Raw genomic sequence first — 18,241 nt, forward strand, 5'->3', positions numbered from 1 at the left:
TGTGAAGGAGCCATCTCCACCTCTCATAGTTTGTTGGTTTTCTCTCCCCATGTCTTGTCTACCCTATGTGTTCCTTTCCCTGTAACTCCCCAGGCAGCCTGGGGAAAGTGATTGGCTCAGGGTTTGACTGAGGAAAGATAAATAAATACTGTTAATAAGATAAAAAACAAAACAAATCAGAGTCACATCGCTATTTATTCTCTCATTACTTTATTTCTGAACATACTTTTCTTTTACATTCTTTTTTCTCTCTCTCAGTGACAGTAATGAGAACTATCCTACTTGGCTAAAGCTGTTCCAGGATGATTCTCATTCTGTTTGTCTGAGGGCATTGAGTTTCCTTTATCTTGTTGACAGTACCCAGGCCTGAACACAAAGGAGGTTTTCTAATTTTTTGTTTATTGCCTCAAATATAAGTCGTAGTACAGATTTGTCTAACTGGAATAACATAATTTTACTGAAACAGTGTGTTTATGTGTGTCCTTGGATGATGTTGTGAAGTCCTTAGAAAGCTATACACATTTTATTTCCTTGTTTCATCGTAACATAACAACAATAAAGCCTTGTGGTCAACTCCAGTTCATGGCAATCTCATGGTGTCAGTAAAACTGTGCTCCATAGGATTTTCCATGACTGATTTTTCATAAATAAATTTCAGGCCTTTCTTCTGAGGCACCTCTGGAAAGGGCTTAAATGCTTATACTACCTATGGACTCTACATTTCACAATAGAATCATTAAAACTTACTTAATTCTAAGCAGTATTACCCATTCTCAAGGCCTAGATTTTATCATTGCCTGTGGAATGCAATTTCTCAAACATGACAGGCTCATTTTCTCCCCTGGTAAAACATAGTGTATTTTGCTAGATTTGTCTTATCTGGAAGTTTTATCTTTTCTCCATTGTGATCACACACATTTATGTGATGATTTCCTAGACTCTTTGTCTTTAGTCTTTCTCTGAACCTGTAGGGCTTATCTTCACCAAATTCTCTCCTTGTTAGAGTTCTCAAAATTGTTGTAATCATGCAATTCTCAATCTTAATGATCAATACTCATAGTAACAACTATGGGTATTCAAGAAATCAAAAGATGTGTTGCTTTGGGACAATCTGCTTTAAAGGGTCTCACCAAAATGCTAAAGAGCTAGGATATCAATATAAAGACTAAGGTGCACCTAATTCAAGGTCTTCTTAATTAGTTCCCATGCATCTGAAAATTAGACAATGAATAACAGAAGAACTGCTGTCTTTGAACTGTAGTGTTGAAGGAAATTATTGAATATGCTGTTGTTGTTGTTGTTGTTGTTATGTGTCAGCAAGTCACCTGCAACTCATCGTGACCTTATGTACAACAGCTCTGAATCCTGCCCTGTCCTGAAAGAACAAGATTTTCTTGGAGGAAGTGCAACCAAATTGCTTCTTAGAAGCAAGGATAGTGAAACTTCGTTTCACATATTTTGTGCATATTGTCAGGAGGGCTCAGTACTTGGAAAGACATCATGCTTGGAAAGGTGGAGGGTCAGAAAAAGAGAGGAAGATCCTCAACAAGGTGAAATGATTAAAAAAATTTTTAAAAAGATGAACTGATACAGTCATTGTAACAATAGGCCATGAGGTTGGCACAGGAAAGGGTAGAGTTCAGATCTGTTGTTCATAAGGTCTCTGTAAATTTTACACAGCTAGATAGCACCTAACAGTGTATGATATTACTTAGACTAACCTTTCATACCCAAGTCATCTCTACCGAACATGATAGATACCCTTCTCCAAGGATAGGGCCTACCTGGTACCATCCTCATTACTACAGAGTATCTACTTTGTGATCCCCTTATTTTTCAATTTAAAGTTCTTGTGATTTTTTTTTTTACTGCTAGAGAGCAGAGATCCTTAAACATATTTGAGTAACTGCAATCTATTTTCCCTTTTCAACATATCTCTAGTGATGGTAGATCATTTTTTGCAGCTACTCTGTGATACTTCTATATTTCCTTATATTTTTCTGCTCTTTTTTACATTATAAAGTTTTTTTTACATTATAAAATTTTTAAACCACTGCATGATTAAAGTATTTTAAGCCACTTCTGTGTGCTATACTGTGTCCCCATTTACATTTGGTTTTCAATAATTTACATTACTTTAACAAATTTTATTAAATATATGTTTAGGAGTAATATTCTTTGTGCTCACTTTGATGATGTTTGTTGAATATGTGTTTTGATATTTTCAACACTTTTTTAAAATCCTTAACTGTTTTAACATCTAGTGATTCTTTTTTCATGCTATATTCCCTCTCCTTGTGAGACTGTAATGCATAGCATGTCAGCCTGCTAGCCACTTGCTCCAGGGGAAAAAGATGTGCAGTCTCCTCCAATAAAGATTTACAACCTCGGAAATTGATGGAGGGTCACTATGAGTCAGAGTAAGCCCAAGGGGATTGTGGGTTTTTGTTGGTTTAACTTATTTAAAAAAATATATTGGTTTGCATGCAAAAATTTTATAAATTATGTTTCATTCCTGTATATTGTGGTTCATACATTTCTTCATTCACATTGTGTTTCATATGATCATTCTCATACATTGCATTTGATAAAATTAATTGCTACTGATCTATGCCCATTGCCACTCATCTTTTCAAGTCCCCACTAGATCTATCCTAATTCCTTCACTGCCTCCCTGTAACCTCATGTTTCCCTATCATCATTCACAGCCCCCTGGCCCCTCGTCTTATTCCCTCTTTTGGCTTTTATACACATCTTATTAGTTATCTATTTTTACAATAATAGTCTTATGCAGTATTTGTCCTTTGAAATTGAGTTACTTCACTCAGCTTAATGTTCTCTAGACTCTCTCATGTTATATAATATTTTACAAAATTATTGCTCCTGAATACTTCACAGTATTCCATTTTGTGAATATACTACAATTTCTCAATCCATTTGTTTGTTAGTGGAATATTGAGCTATTTCCATATTCTTGTGATTGCAAATAATGCTGCTATGAACATTGGTATACAAATCTCCATTTGTATCTTATTTCTATTTTCTTTGGATATATTCTTACCAGTGAAATAGATGGGTCATATGGAATGTCTATGTTCAGCTTTTTTGAGGATATGCCAAACTGCCTTCCAGACTAGTTTTACAGTTTACAATCCCATCAAGAGTGTATGAGAGTTCCAATCTCTCCACATCCTCCCCAACATTTATTATTTGCTCTCCTGTTAAACTTTGCCACTGCTACTAGAGTAGGATGGTATTTCATTTGGTTTTTATTTACATCTTTCTTGTTGCTGGTGATTTTAAGCATTTCTTTATGTGTCTGTTGGCCATTCGAATGTCTTCCTCCGTGAAAGGTCATTTTACCCACGTTTGTGATTGAATTAGCAGTCTTTTCCTTGTGGAGGTCTTATAGGATTCTGTAAACTTCTGTTATGAGACCCTTGTCAGAGACATCATTGCCAAATGCTTTTGCCCACTCTGTAGATTTATTTTTCACCCTGTTGGAAAAGGTTTTGCTGTACGCAGAGACTTAATCTTTCATCGAAGATCCCATTAATCAATGTTATCCCTTTGCTGGTTGTGCATTTCTGGCTGTATTTATCAGCCTCTTTATACTGTAGGCTAGGCCTTCTAAGTTTGGCCTCATTTTGTCTCTTATGACTTTTATGGTTTGGTGCTTTATTTGAGGTGATTTGTGTGTCTGATAGGAGACGTGGATCCAGTTTTGTCAGCACCATTTGTTGAAGAGGTTGTCAGTTCCCCATTTGATAGGTTTTATTTCCCTGTCGCAAACCAGTTTACCGTAGGTGGTTGTTGTTGTTATGTGCTGTAGAGTCACTTGTGACTCATAGCGACCCTATGTACAACAGCCCTAAACCCTGCTCTATACTGTGCCAATCGCACTGCCTCTGACACACCCAATCCGATTACCCCAGTCACTGAATCAATCCACCTCATAGAGGGTCTTCCCCTCCTGCGCTGTCCCTCCATCCTCCCAAGCATGATGTCCCTCTCCAAGGACTTCTCCCTCCTTACAACATGTCCAAAGTATGTCAGGCGAAGCCCCAGAATCCTTGCCTCCAAGTAGCAGCCTGGTTTAACCCTCTTCAGGATGAATCTGTTTGTTTTCTTAGCAGTCCATGCTACATTCAATACTCTTCTCCAGCACCACAGCTCAAAGGCATCAATTCTCCTTCTATCCTCCCTAGTCATTGTCCAACTATCTGATCACAGATGGGTTAATTTGTGGGTTCAGGATCTCAATTTTTTTCCATTGGTTTATTGTTTATTGAGCAAGTCATTGTACCAATACCATCCTATTTTGGTTACTGCAGTGATGTCAGTCTAGAGACTAAGGTGCCCCTGATACAGTCCATTTTTTACAGTCTTTGCAATTACTTGCTATGCATCAGAAAGCTGGACAATGACTAGGGAGGATAGAAGGAGAATTGATGCCTTTGAGCTGTGGTGCTGGAGAAGAGTACTGAATACACCATGGACTGCTAGGAGAACAAACAAGTTTGTCCTGGAGAGGGTGAAGCCAGGCTGCTCTTTGGAGGCAAGGATCCTAAAGCTTCATCTGACATACTTTGGACATGATGCAAGGTGGGATCGGTCCTTGGAGAGAGACTTCATGCTTGGGAGAGTGGAGGGACAGCGCAGGAGAGGAAAACCCTAGACGAGATGGATTGATTCAGTGACTGGAGTAATGGAGGTAGGTGTGTAGGAAACAATAAGATTGGCACAGCATAGAGCATAATTTAGGGTCACTATGAGTCTCTGGAAACTGAATGGCACATAATAACAACAACAACAACTATGTAGTAGGTTTTGAAGTCAGGGTATGCTATGACTCCCATTTCGTTTTTGTTTTTCAGAAGTGCTTTGCTTATTCAGGCTATCCTTCCTTTCCACATAAACTTTCCTATTGCCTATTCTGTTTCTTTGAAAAATGAAATTGATATCTGTATTAGGATTGCTTGAAACATGTAGATTTTGGTAAGATTGTAATTTTCATTATATTGAGTTTTTCTATCTGTGAACAGGGATATTTTTCCATTTATTAAGGTTCCTTACTATGTCTCGCAGTAATGTTTTATAGTTCTCTTTCTAAAGGTCGTTTGTGTCTCTAGTTACGTTTATTCCCAAGTATATAAATTTGTGGTTAGTTATCATAAATGATATTGCTTTCTTAGTTTCCTTTTCTGTGCTCTCTTTGTTACTGTAGAGAAATCCTACTGATTGTTTATGTTGTTGTTATGTGTCTGTGACCTGTCTCTTTTAATATTTGTTAACTTCTCTTTTCTTAATTATTGTGAGCTAAAATTTTAGAAAATATATTGGTTTATCATTCAATAATTCATACACGTTCTGTTTTATAACATTTATAAATATATCTACAATGTCTGATTATCTACATATTTTACATTATCTTTCATTATATTAATAAGTGCCTGCTGTCTATTTTTTAATCTTTATTAGACTCTCTCTCCCTTCTTAGGTGTTTTTTTTTTTCCCGACTGGCGCTTCCTGTTTATTGGTCTGGCTGGAGTCCAACGTGGAGACATGATGGGGGCTGGCAGAAGTGGGGGCGCGGACGCACGCACAGGTGGCCGGGGCGCACACAGATTCACACACAGGTGGGCGGGGAGGAGTCATGATTCTGTAAATAAATACTGGACACACGGCGCCGTGCACCCTCTGGACTGGGGTCCTCGGGCACCGTCCACTACTGGATGTGTGGATGGTGCAGGTGGGCGAGGGGTCCGAGGGGGTCAAGCCCCGGGCCCGGTGGTCCTGACAGATGGGGGAGTCCTGGAGGACAGTGGTCCACATGGAAGGGGGGGTAGTCCACACGGAGGGGTGGCTGGTGGTCCACAAGGAGGGGGAGGGCCAGCAGTCAGCAGCGGCCCTAAATGACCTTCTTGAGCTCATCGTAGATGACCAGCACGAAGGCCCCGCCCATGCCCCGCAGCACGTTGGACCAGGCGCCCTTGAGGAAGGCCTTGCCGCCCTCGTCCTTCAAGATCTTACGCCAGCAGTCGGTCGTCCCCGTGTACATGATGTCCGCTCCTTTCCGCCCAGACTGCATCATCATCCTTCTCCACACGGTGTCGAACGGGTAGGACACCACTCCGGCCACCGCAGTGACCGTCTGTGCAATCATCCAGCTGACCACAATGTGTGTGTTCTTGTGGCCCGGTAGATGATGATGCCCTGGACGGACACGTTGAAGCCCTGGTAGAGGCCGCGGATGCCGTCCGACTTGCTGATCTTGACCAGGCAGTCCCCCAGGCCCTTGAACTCGCGCTCCGTGCCCGACTTGCCCACATCAGCGGCCAGCCGGGTGCGGGCGAAGTCCAGCGGGTAAACGAAGCAGAGCGAGGTGGCCCCGGCCGCGCTGCCCGAGGTCAGGTTGCCGGCGAAGTAGCGCCAGAACTGGGTGTGCTTGTCCACCCCGCCCAGGAACACCTGCTTGTACTTGTCCTTGAAGGCGAAGTTGAGGGCCTGGGTGGGGAAGTAGCGGATGACGTTGGCCAGGTTGCCCCTCCAGAAGGACAGCATGCCCTGCTCCCGGGGGATGCGCACGATGCAGTCCACGATGCCCTTGTACTGCTTGTCCGCCGTGATCTTTTTGCTGGCGTGCTGGACCTGCAAAAGCAGCTTGGGCCGCTCGATCGGGGCCATGGCCGTTTTCGAGATGGCGGCGGCGACGCCCCCCGCCAGGAAGTCCTTGGCGAACGAGATGGCCTGTTCTGTCATGGTGGCGGAGAGCGCTGCGGAGCTAGCTGGCAGACAGCCCGGACTGGGTGCTCGAAGGCCGGGAAAGGGAGGCTCCGATGGCTCCACCGCCGCCGCCGCCGGGACCGAAAGGCCTTCTTAGGTTTTAAAAAAAAAAAAAAATTTTTTTTTTAATTTGTTGTTGTGGTGGTGGTGGTTATGTGCCAGTTGAGTCGTTTGCGACTCATAGCGACCCTATGCACAACAGCTCTAAACCCTGCTCTATCCTGCGCCAACCGCACCGCCTCTGACACACCCATCCCGATTACCCCAGTCACCGAATCAATCCATCTCATGGAGGGTCTTCCCCTGTTGCGCTGTCCCTCCACCCTCCCAAGCATGATGTCCCTCTCCAAGGACCCGTCCCTCCTGGCAACATGTCCAAAGTATGTCAGACGAAGCCCCAGAATCCTTGCCTCCAAGGAGTAGCTTGGTTTAATCCTCTCCAAGATGAATCTGTTTGTTTTCCTGGCAATCCTTGGTACATTCAGTACCCTTCCCCAGCACCACAGCTCAAAAGCATCCACTCTCCTTCTGTCCTCCCTAGTCATTGTCCAACTCTCTGATGCATAACAAGCCATTGCAAAGACCATGGCCTGTATCAGGCGCACCTTAGTCTCCATAGAGACACTGTTGCTCCTGAGTACCTTTGAGAGGTCCCTAACAGCAGACTTTCCCATCGCGATACGCTTTTTGATTTCCTGACTGCTGGTACCAAGAGTGTTGACTGTGGAGCAGAGCAAAATGAAGCTGTGAACACTCTCAATCTCTTCGTCATCCATCCTGACGCTGCTAATTGGTCCAGTGGTGAGGTTTTTCATTTCAATGAAAATCTTTAAAGTAAAGGATTTATTTCAGTCAGATGTTTCATCTATAGGATTCAATCTTCAAGAATGTTAATCTATTTCCAATTCATTTTTATTCTTTTTTAAAAACATTCACTCATTGTTGCACATTTTATTCCCTCTCCCTCCCTAATCTTTCCCCTGGTTCACTTTGCAATGTACCTCTTGTTGCAGATTGCTATAATACATATAATGCCTAATCATATATTCCTTTTGGATTCTTCTTCCCCTCATCTGCTCCAATGCAGTGTTAATTATCTATCCAATCTTTTCCTTTTCTTCCCCCACACCCCCCAAGTTAGTCCTATTTTATAACAGCAGTATTATGCACTATTTGTCCTTTCTTGACTGAGATATCTCGCTCAGCATAATGTCCTCCAGGGTCACCCATGTTGTATAATATTTTACGAGTTCATTGTTTTTAATTTTTATGCTTAGTGCTTAGTTTTTCCTGATTCTCCACCAAAATCTTTGGTGTACAGCAAAGATTTCTCTCCCCCCCTCTGTATCAGACTCTGATATCCAGTTTTTCTTCTTCAAGCTTTGTAACATTGCTAGAAGCTTTGCTCAGTTCTTCCACCTCTCAGGTGCTGCTTTTAAATGAGCAGATATCTTATGGGGAGACACTCTAGTAATATGTGGCCTCACTTCTTTATTTTTCTCACTCTACTAATGTGTTGGAAGGAGGAGTGGCATCCACTTCCATAATAACTTGCCTCCGGAAACCCTATGAACCTGGAGAGAGGATGAAAGACACCCAAGCGTTGAGGACTCCCCTTCATAGGGTCGCTATGAGTTGCCTGCGACTCGACGGCACTTAACAACAACAACAACTACTAATATGTGACCTCACTTTTTTATTTTTCTCTCTTTAGGTTCTTTACTCCTGCAGTCATTGTTGCCCAATACATTTTTCTATGAGAGCTCTCTGGTGGCTTGTTGTTGTAGTGGTATAGAACTGTGCTCTCAACATAACTGTAGATGGTTTGAATATACCAGCTGCTCCTCAGGAGAAAGAGAGAAAATCTCCTCTTGTGCAATTTACAGCCTCTGTAAACGCACTGAAAGGTCAACCAGGGGTTTTGATAATATAACAATATACCTTCAAATAGTTTTAAATATTTATACCAATTCTCTATGTTTTTCTTAAGAAACATGGCATGAGAGAAATTAGTTTGTCATTTCTAAAATCAGAAATCTAGTTAGGTTAATTTTTAATTTCTATAAATACAACTAATTTTCCTTTCAAGACATCCTGTCTTTAAATTACCAACAGAGTTTATGTACATATTTATTTTCTCATAGCCTCAAGACATAATATTACCAAACTTTTAAAACTATATCTGTTAAGTGTTATGAGGTGCATCATTGTTCTAATTTACATATTTCCAATTAATGCCAGATAAATTTCATGTATTTCCTAGATACTTGATTTTCCTTGTTAAGCTCTCTCTTTTTGGAAGTTATAATGTCTAATTGTTTTAAATGAACCTATTCCTGATCAGTTGATCTACAGACACTATCCCCTATATACTTCATACATATATATTTTTTCTCTGTATTCTTATATTATTTACAACGTTTTCAGATATATCATTCTTAACACATTTTATTACTGAGAAATTTATTTACATGATATGTTGAATAACAGTATAATGATTGATATTAAATTTTTAGTGTTTACTAGGTTTCTATTATTAATGTTTATCAAATTGATCAATTTTCCTCTATATATTTGTAGCTTTCTCCTGGATACAAATTCTATATATTTCTGTAAGACAATGCTTTCACTAGGTTTTTGTGGGGAGTTCCCCACTCTCATCTACTTTCTTACATAATTTTGTTTTTGCTGTCTTTTATTTTTAAAAATATATGTTAAAATATCACACAATGATCATGACTCTCTTAGATGGAAGGAATACATAGAGCCACTGTACCAAAAGTAATTATCACTAATATTGTTCAATAATATGCAAGCAGAATTTTGCTGGCTAGTTCCAAACCAACTACAACTGCCAAATATACAAGCTGGGTTTAGAAGAAGCTGTGGCACTAGGAATATTACTGCTGATGTCACATGGATCTTGGCTGAAAGCAGAAAATACCAGAAGGATATCTATTGTGTTTTATCGATTGTGCAAATGTGTTTGGCTGTGTGGATCACAAAGAATTTTGGCTAACATTGAAAAGAATGGGATCCCAAAACATTCTATTGTACTTAGGCAAAACCTAAACCTGGACCAAGAGACTGCTGTTCAAACAAACCAAGGGAACAAAATCAAGAAAAAGTGCATCAGGAATGTATGTATCTTTTCTCCATACCATTTAAATCTATATGCTGAACAGAACATTTGAGATGCTGGAATTTATGAGGAAGAATGCCACATCAGGATTGGAGGAAGACTCATCAACAATTTCCGTGATGCAGATGGCCCAACTTTGCTTGCTGAAATTGAGGAGGACTTGACCAAGGACTACAGCCTTGAATAGGGATTGAATCTCAACATCAAGAAAACAATAATCCTCACCACTGGGCCAACTGGATTTGTTAACAATTTCATCTTGCTCATATTTACAGCTTGACACCAGTAGTCAGGAAATCAAAAGACAAGTTGCAATGAGAAAATCTGATGTCAAGCGATACCAGTCTAAAGACTAAAATGTGTCTGATCCTAGCTGTGATCTTTTCAGTTGCTTTGTTTGCATCTGAAAGCAATGTCTAAAGATGAAAGAAGAATCGATTACTTTGAATTGTCGTTTTGGATAAGAATATTGAACATACTATGGACTGCCAAGAGAACAACCAGTTGTGTACTGTAGAAAGTGAAAACAGGGTGCTTTTTGGAGGCAAGGATAGTGAAACTCTGTCTCATACTTTGGCATGTTGTCAAGAGGGGCCAGTCATTGGAGAAGGATATCATGCTTGGATTGAAGGCCATGGCAATGGGGTCAGGTATGTTGGAAATGGTGAGGTTGGCTCAGAATAGAGTAAGACTTAGAGCCATTGTTCATAGATGCGATATAATTTCTACGTTATTTCACAGCACATAACAACAGTTTATATATTTAAAAGGTTTCTATTTTGCCTCTTTGTGATTTCTTACCTTCAATATTTAATAAGCTATTATATTTCATCTAGTGAAGTAAAGGTACACCAGAAACTGAGAGTGTTCTTCTTAAAAAGAATATTAAGAACTTAGTCTTTAGTATAATGAAAGTATTTGCAAAGATACAGTCCAGCCATTTCATTCCCAGATATTTACCCAGAAACAGATAAAAATCATATGTCCAAGGACTTCACATGAAAGTTCATAGATTTATTTGCTATAGCCAGAGAATGGAAATATTTGTTTTTATGCAGTATAAGAGGTGAGAGAGTGCTGTAATACATTAAGTGTTAAACTATTAACTAAAAGATTAGTCACTGGAATCCACCAGGTGCTCCTTGGGTGAAAGATGGGTCATTACCTTCCATATTTACATCAGACTAATAATTGACTTAGGATGGGCTATGAGTAGGTGAGAGGCATTACAAAATCACACACATACACAACAAACAAAACTTTGGTCATGATAGATATATTCATTATCTTGATTGTGATGATAGTTTCACACACACCCAAACACACACATGTTTATGTATACATATCTCAAAACATTAAATTTAAATATTAAATATATCAATTATACTTCAAAAAATTATTCAATGAAAAAAAGTTTATGAAACACTAAGTAACATGGTTGTCCTGGTCATCCAGTTCTGCTATAACTGAGAAACTACAAGTGAATGGTTTTAACAAAGTTTATTCACTTAGAGTCTAGAAAGATAGAAGTCCAAATTCAAGGTGCCAGTTCTAGAGGAAGGCCTTCTTTCTGATTTCATGCTGCAGGAAGCTTCTTGTTTGCTTCCACATCTGCTGGCCTAAGTTGGTTAGAGATCTCCCATTGTCTTGACGTTCCCAGGTGTCAAGGAACTTCCTAGTACAGGGACCTGTCAAAAAGGACACACTCCATTCCTGGTGGTTATTTCATGGTGGGACACCCCCCCCCCCAGTATTGCTTTCCTTGCTTTTAATCTTTTGTGACATAAGAAGCATTACAGGCCATAGGCTAGGGAAATTTTATTTAGATCAGGACTATGATGAGATCAAAGATGAGCAATTTCCTCCCTTGTGATTAACTGCCTCTGAAAACCCCTCAGAAGGTCAGCCTTGGGTCAGTTCTGACTTGATGGCATACAACAACAACAACATATGCCACTTTTCCCCCCTTCTTTTCACAGCTAATATTTATTTTTTTTGAAAAATTATACTAGTTTATTTACAAAATTAAAATACATTCTTTTTGGAAACAGATTCTTTAATTTCCTTCACACCCCCCCCCATCAAATTGTACAACACCACGATTAATCCCCATTCCCCCTGCACATCCTCATCCCTCTGCTTCCAGCTCCTCCCACCCATCCTGGATCCTTATACTCATTCTACAATAATAGTTTTATACAATATTTATCCTTGTGGTTCTGAGTTAGTTCTCACAGCATAACGCTCTCCAGTCCCTCCCAATTAAGGTAATAATTTACAAAATCATTGCTCCTGTGTGCTGCATAGTAATCCATTGTGTGAATGTACCATAATTTCTCAATCCATTCAATTGTAGTTGGATATTTGGGCTGTTTCCATGTTCTTGCGATGGTAAATAATACTGCTATGAACGTTGGTGTACAAATCTCCGTTTGTGCACCAGTTCTCATTTTCTCAGGGTATATTCCAAGTAGTGGAATAGTTTGGTCATATGGAATTTCAATATTCAGCTTTTTGAGGAAGTGCCAAACTGCCTTCCATAATGGTTGTACCATTTTACAATCCCACCAAAAATGTACAAGAGTTCCTTTTTTACCACATCCTCTCCAGTATTTATTACTTGCCTGCCCTATTAAACTTTGCCACTGTTACTGGAGTGAGATGGTGCCTCATTGTGGTTTTTATTTGCATCTCTCTTAATACCAGTTATTTGGAGCATTTCTTCATGTGTCTGTTTGCCATTCAAATATTTTCCTCTGTGAAAATGCCATGTCTTTTGCCCATTTTGTAATTAGGTTGTCAGTCTTTTTCTTGTGGAGACCCAGGAGGATCCTGTAAATTTTTGTTGTAAGACTCTTGTCTGAGATGGTATTACCAAATGTTTGTTCCAGTCTGTAGGATTTTTTTCCTCACTGTGTTGGAAAATGTTTTGGATGCACACATGGATTTAATCTTTAGAAGGTTCTACGCATCAATTTTATCCTCTTCAGATTATGCCTTTTTGATAGTATTTGGCAGTCTTTTTATACCTTTGACTAGCACTTCTAAGCTTGATACGAGGTTGTGTCTTGTGAACATGAAATTTTGAGCTTTACTCCCAGATCTCTGATCCACCTTGTGTTGATATTTTGTGTATGGTGTGTTTAAGTTTTCTGCAGGTGTAAGTCCAGTTTTGCCAGCACCATTTGTTGAAGAGGTTATCATGTCACCATTTGATAGGTTTGATTTCCTTGTCGAATATCAGTTGACCTTAGATAGCTGGGACTATTTCTGGGTTCTCAATTCTGTTCCATTGGTCTATGTGCCTGTCGCTGTACCAGTACCATGCTGTTTTGGTTACTACTGCTATGTAGTAGGTTTTGAGGTCAGGGAGTGCTATGTCTCCAACCTTATTTTTGTTTCTCAGAAGTGTTTTGCTTATTCGGGGTCTCTTGCCTCTCTAGATAAATTTGATCATTTCCTTTCAATCTCTTGAAAAAGGAATTTGGGATCTGGATTGGGATTGCGTTGAATATGAAGATTGCTTTTGGTATGATTGCCATTTTCATAATATTGAGTCTTCCTATCCATGAACAAGGCAGTTTTCCATTTCTTTATGGGTTTTATTGTGTCTTGCAGAACTGCTTTATAGTTTTCTTTTACAGGTCTTTTGTGTCTCTAGTTAGGTTCACTCCCAAGTATCTCAATAGTCGTTGGCTATTGCAAATGGTATTGTTTTCTTGATTTCCTTCTCTGAGTTCTCTTTGTTACCATACAGGAATCTTATTGATTTTCGGATATTGTCTTATATCCTGGCACTTTAATAAATTGGCCTATTAACTCTAACAATTTTGTTGTTGTTGTTGAGTCTTTGGAGTTTTCTGTGTACAGTATCATCTCATCTGCATATGCCAACAGTTCAACCATCTCTTTGTCGATCTGGATGTTTTTTATTTCCTTCTCTTGTCATATTGCCCTAGCAAGCATTTCCAATACAATACTGAAAAAAAGTGGTTACAGTGGGCATCCTTTTCAGTTCCCTGTTTGCAAGGAAAATGCTTTTAGTTTTTCTCCATTGAAAATGATGTTGGCTCTTGGTTTTGCATATATATTTTCATTATATTGAAGAAATTCCCTCCTATTCCAATTTTACTAAGTGTATTTATCAGGAAGTGGTTTTGGATTTTGTCAAATGCCTTCTCTGCACCAATTGGTAATATCATATGGTTCTTATTATTCATGGTCAACACTCTTGGCACCAATACCCAGGAAATAAAAAATGTATTGCGATGGGAAAGTCTGCTGTTAGAGAACTCTCCAGGGTACTGAAGAGCAATGGTGTCACTCTGGAGACTAAGGTGCATCTGATACAGGCCATTGTCTTTGCAATCACTTGTTATGCAACAGAGAGTTGGACAATGACTAAGGAGGATAGAAGGAGAATTGATGTCTTTGAGCTGTGGAACTGGAGAAGAGTATTGAATGTACCCTGGACTGCCAAGAAAACAGATTCATCCTGGAGAGGGTTAAAGCAAGCTGTTCCTTGGAGGCAAGGATTCTGAGGCTTCATCTGACATAATTTGGACATGTTGTAAGGAGAGAGAGGTCCTTAGAGAGGGACATCGTGCTTGGGAGGGTGGAGGGACGGGACAGAAGAAGACCCTCTATGAGGTGGATTGATTCAGTGACTGGGGTAATAGGGATGGGTGTATCAGAGACAGTGCGATTGGCACAGGATAGAGCAGGGTTTAGGGCTGTTGTACATAGAGTCGCTATGAGTAGCAAGTGATTCGACGACACATAACAACAACAACAATATAGTGAATTACGTTGATTGTTTTTCTTATGTTGAATCATCCTTGCATAACTGTTATGAATCCCACTTGGTCATGGTGAATTATTTTTTTATGTGCTTTTGGATTCTATTGGCTAGGATTTTGTTAAGGATTTTTGCATCTATATTCATGAAAGATATTGATCTGTAGTTTTATTTCTTGGTCATATCTTTGCCTGGTTTTGGTATTGGTTTATACTTGCTTAATAGAATGACTCTGGGAGTCTTCCTCCTTTTTCAATTTTTAAAAATAATTTCAGTAGAATGGGTGCTAAATCCTTTCTGAATGTTTCGTAGCATTCAGCTGTGAAGCCATCTGGTCCAGGAATTTTCTTATGGAGAAGTCTTTTTATGACCTTTTAAATTTCTTCTCTTTAGATAGGTCTGTTCAAGTATTCTCTATCTGTCCTTGTCAATCTGGGCCAGGGATGGGTTTCAAAGAATTTGTTTCTTCCAGGTTTTTAAATTTATCAGAGTAGTATTTTTGGTAGTATTCTTATATTATCGATTTGCTTTCTTCTTGTTCTTTTATAATGTCATTTCTGTCTTAACCTAGTTACCTGTGTGCTTTCTTTTATCTTTTGTTAAATTTCCCAGTGGTTTGTCAATTTTATTGATCCTTTCAAAAAACCAGACCCTGGTTTCAACTGTTTTTCTGTTTTCTATCTCATTGATTTCAGCTCTTGTCCTTGTAATTTCTTTTCTTCTTTAGGTTGTAGGATTAGATTGTTGATCTTTTTCTATTTGCTGAAGATGTTGAGTTAGATTATTGATTATTCTTCTTTCTTCCTTTTTTATGTGTGTGCCTATTGCTATGACATGGCCCCTGAGGACTGCCTTAGCTTTGTCCTAGAGGTTTTGGCAAGTTGAATTTTCATTGTCATTTGTGTCAAGGAACTTTTTTATACTTCATTCCTTATTCTTTTATAACCCAATCATGTTCTAGCAAGGAGTAATTTAGTTTCCACATGGCTGGTTTTGTAAGCTTTATTCTTCTGTTGTTAATTTCTAGTTTTATTGCACTGTAGTCTGAGAAAATACTTTGCATTATTTCAATGTTTTTTAATTTGTTGAGGCTTGCTTTGTGTTCTAATATATGATCAATTTTGGAGAATATACAATGTGCACTTGAGAAGAAGTTGAATTGAGTTATAGTTCTGTGCAGTACTCTGAATACATTCACAAGTTCAAGTTGGCTGATTGTATAATTTAGACCTTCTGCATTTTTGTTGAGTTTCTTTTGACCTATTCTTTGGTCATAGTTGTGTGTTGAAGTCTCCTACTACTATTGAGGTGCTGTCAATTTCTCTCTTCAATTTGGTCAACTGTTGTTTTATGTATTTCTCAGGCCTATAATTTGGTGCATAAATGTTGACCAAGGTTATAATTTCTTGATCTATTGTGCCTTTAATCAGTATGTAACATCCTTCCTTATCTTTGTGGTTTTCCTTCTGAAAATCTGTGTTATCAGAGATTAATATTGCCACTCTTGCTTTTTTAATGTTGCCATTTGTTGGATTTATTTTTTTCCAGCCTTTTATTTTGAATCTTTCTTTTTCTCCCTTTTCAGATGTGTCTCTTGTAGGCAACATATTGATGGGCTTTGGTTTTGATTTGTTTTTTTTGTTGTTGTTTGTTTTGTTTTTTCCATTCTGCTACTCTTTTTCTATTAATTGGTGCATTTAGTCCATTCACATTAAGTATGATTGTTGTCAGACCAAGTTTTAGTTTTGCCATATTGTTGTGTTGGGTTTTTTTTTTTCCTGTTCTTTCTGGTTACTATGGTCCATGCACTTTCCTTTGGCATCTCTATGTGTAAGACTTCACTTAAAATTTCTTGTAGTTTTGATCTTATTTTCACAAATTCCTTAAGGTCCTTCTTTTCTGCAAATAAGCTAATCTCATCTTATAATTGAGAGCTTTGCTTGCTATTGGATTCTTGGCTGGCAATTGCTTTTTTTCAGCTTTCTATAGATGGCATCCCATTGCCTTCTAGCTCACTTGTTTTCTGCTGAGAAATCAGAACTTAGTCTGTAGGTAACTCTTTGGTTTTCTCATGCTGCTTTTCGAATTCTATCCTTATCTTTTCATTTGAAGAATTTTACTATGCTGTGTCTTGATGTTTATCTTTTTGTGTCTAGCCTATTTGGTGTTCTCTGTGCTCCCTGAATGTGAATTTCTCCTTTCCTCAAAATACCTGGGAAGTTTTCTTCTGGTATTTCTTCCACAATCATCTCAGTGATTTCCCTGTCCTTCCCGAGTTCTGGAATTCCAATCATACATGTTATTCCATTTGATATCATCCCACGTAATTCTAATGTTCTCTTCATTTTCTTTACATCTTATCTCTGATTTTCCTTCAAGTATATTTCTAGTGAGGCTACTGTCTTCTAGCTCACTGTCTTCAGGTCTACCTTTTGTCCTACCAGCATGTTCGACAATTCTGCTCTTTCGGTCTTAATATTCTGGATTGCATTTCCATGTTTTTATTTTATTTCCAGTACTGTGTTGGCTGTACCCTCTCTGTCTTGTGATGATCTTTTAATTTCTTGTACCTCTTTGTCTGCTCTATCAATTTTTTTTTCTTCCATCTTTTGCATTTTCATCCATATCTGTTCAAGTTTCTCCTCATCCATATATTTTTTTCCTGGACTGTTGTCTCTGAAGTACTTGCTCTCATATTTCTTTTCATATTTGCATCTTTTTCTGTATCAAATAACTTTACATCAACTTACTTCTTCTGGTTCTATCTATCTAGGTCTGTTTTTTTTATGAGAAGGGTTATATTGGTTTTTTTTCATAATGTCTAATGTGGATTGCTGCCTTCTTGATATTATGGGAGGCTTTTCTTAGTAGTTATTAGGCTGTTATAACTAACAAATTACCCACGGCACAACAATTTTTTGTGAAGCACCTATATGTTTGTGCTTCCTTCCTGGCTGGATACCTGCAAGCTGAGAGCCTGAAAGCAGTTTATTCCCCAAAGTACCTGCATAACAAAAGAGGAAACCTGTTGATACTTTGTGGAAGTAGCTTCCTGCATCTCTCCAGGTGACCATGATCTCCCTGTTGCTTGAGTTAAAGGGTCATGCATGGTCAAGCGAGACAGCAGTTCCCCCCCCCCCAAATAACTTTAGGAACAGCACTGACAGCACCAATATCAGCCCAATTTTAAATGTAAAGTCCCGCCCACCTGATCCTGTTTGCCTACACAAAAGGCTTCCCATCCAAGGTGATTGTAAATGAGATCAGATACAGATAATCCACTCACATTTGTGTGCTAATACAATTGGAACCTTTTAAACAATTTACCCCTAGCTATCACGTAAATCATAAACGTTTATCCACCAGCATCCAACTATGCCAAACTAAAGGCTCCCTCACAGGCAGGACCAGACCAACTTTTAAATGCAAAGGCCCACCCATCAGATCCTGTTTCCCTACACAAGAGGTTTCCCACCCAAGATTATTGCAAATGAGAGTTGTTGTTGTTATGTGCC

General features: G+C 39.0%; 1 pseudogene; it reads right to left on the reverse strand.

Annotated features, from left to right (window-relative positions):
- Nucleotides 1–5,911: 5,911 nt before the first annotated feature.
- On the reverse strand, nt 5,912–6,762 carry LOC102854958 (annotated as a pseudogene).
- Nucleotides 6,763–18,241: the final 11,479 nt, after the last annotated feature.

Source organism: Elephantulus edwardii, unplaced genomic scaffold (genome assembly GCF_000299155.1).
Source record: "Elephantulus edwardii isolate Elephantulus edwardi_28Jun2011 unplaced genomic scaffold, EleEdw1.0 scaffold00083, whole genome shotgun sequence".
NCBI lineage: Eukaryota > Metazoa > Chordata > Mammalia > Macroscelidea > Macroscelididae > Elephantulus > Elephantulus edwardii.